Below are 2,018 nucleotides of genomic sequence, written 5' to 3'. Positions count from 1 at the left end.
TGCGACGCAGCTGCGTCGTACTGTCACCCGCCTTGGAAGGACAGCGACGGCGTGAGGATGGCACGGGCGCTCTCCAACGCCGCCGCGACCGCCGACGTTTCGTTGCGAAAGCCCATCAAGCAGCAGTCGATAAGAAAGCTTGACGCACGTTCCTGCTTGAGGTCAGTACAGCTTAGTTGTCGGTAGATATACCGTGCTCGTCGCAAGCACCGAAGCGGTGCGGATCACACCGTCGCCTTGCAATTGGAGCTCGCTGTCCAGGCGATCTACGCATCACCATGAGCCTCATCAGAGAGGTGACTGCATCGTGCCATTGAGGCCACTGCACGCGCGACCAAGCACGTCCACAAGGCGGTAGTTCAAGGTGAGGCGCTCGACGGCCGGGCCCAGCGTCGGCGACGTCGGCCGCTCCGTCGACCCACGCGCTGCGAGCCCATCAAAGTTGAAGTCGTTCTCCCAAGCATCCTCGTCGTCTACGCAAGCCATCGTCATTGCCCCACTGCCATGCGCATCATGTACCCGAGAGCGGCTCCAGGCGGCGCCGGGACATGCTTCCGCCGAAGATTGCAACTGCTCACGACGCCCTGGATTTTAGCCAATGAGTTGCCATCGCTCCGATCTTCCGTATCCGGACTTTGATCCGGACGGAGTCCACCCAGCAAAGTGCGCGTCGCGAGAGGCTATTTATAGCCCCACGCGGGTCACCGTACTTGTCCGAGTGTCTAGGCACACGCCATTCTTACACTGCAGGCAGTGCGCGTACGTCGTCTACGGTGCTGCCGACGCAAACGACTGGCATGAACTCTCTCTTGAAAACACGTTATGTATCGCAGAAGGGGTCTTGCAGCGCATAGATACCATTTTGGTTGCACATCGCAGAAGAGCGGATGCCTAAAGAGTGGTGCAGTCAGCCTACTGAATGGTGGAACGGCGTACTTAATAGGACTTCGCGGGAAATGGTCTGGGCGGTCATATTGGCCTCGGCAAAGTCGCACGCAAGATGACCCTTCTGTCCTTTGAAGGTTCGTCTCTCTACCTGCCAGGGTCGTGGCCAAGACAATGCTAATGAACATATCTATGCAGGTATTGACGTTGACATTCCATTCCGGCCATCGATGGGCTGCGCTTCTTCTTTGAGAACGGCAGCCTCGCGATCGAGTGCACCAACTTCACCGGTCGGTTCGCACTCTCCAAGCCGCCACCCAAGCTCACCGAGTCCAAGAAGCGTGTGGCCGAAGAGCCGTCGCCGATCGTTATTTATGAAGACCCGGCCAAGCGCCAAAAAACGTCGCCCATCAAGGTAGTCGCGCCCAGCGCATTACATCCGTCGTCGATGCACACTACTGCGAGTAGGTGGCCTTAAGCAGCAACGCCAGCGAGTCGTCCGAGAAGGTGCGCTCGCCGCTGCAGCCTTTGCCGGCGAAGTCGGAGCCCGCGGATGTGGCCAAGGAGTTCATGTCACCGCCGGCCAAGGCCAAGGGGAAGCGCGGCCGACCGTCCAGAAAAGACGCCGTCAAGAAGACCGCGGACGTCAAGTCGTTTTTCTCCCCGAAAAAGGATGAGAAGGTCGACGCTACCAAGACGGTAAATGCCTCGCCTCCCGACGCCTTGGCGGCAGACGAGACAACCGAGGTTGACGAGGCGCCCGAGGAAGCGCTGATCGCAGCTACCGAGGACGAAGAAGCCAAGCCAGCGCCGCCGACAATCGTGCCGACGTCGCCCGTCGATGTCGACGCGCCGCCTGCGCCGAGCCAGGGCCTCGAGCACTTTACGGGCAGCTACGCTGTCGTACCCACCTCGGGCACGCCGCCAAGCCAGCGCTGGGGCGCGACCGCAACGCGCATCTCGGAGAATCGAATTGTGCTCTACGGCGGCGAGAGCGAAGACGAGACGACGCTGGCGGATATCCATGTGTTTGACATTGCGACACATGCGTGGAGCCGTCCGGCCAACTGCGAGAGCCTGCCGCGGACGTGGCACAGCGCCGTGTACCTGCCCAAGAACGAGCTACTCGTTGT

The sequence above is a fragment of the Saprolegnia parasitica genome, assembly GCF_000151545.1.
Source record: "Saprolegnia parasitica CBS 223.65 unplaced genomic scaffold supercont2.55, whole genome shotgun sequence".
NCBI lineage: Eukaryota > Oomycota > Saprolegniomycetes > Saprolegniales > Saprolegniaceae > Saprolegnia > Saprolegnia parasitica.
The sequence above is the reverse complement of the archived record's forward strand: the minus strand, read 5'-3'. Positions refer to the sequence as shown.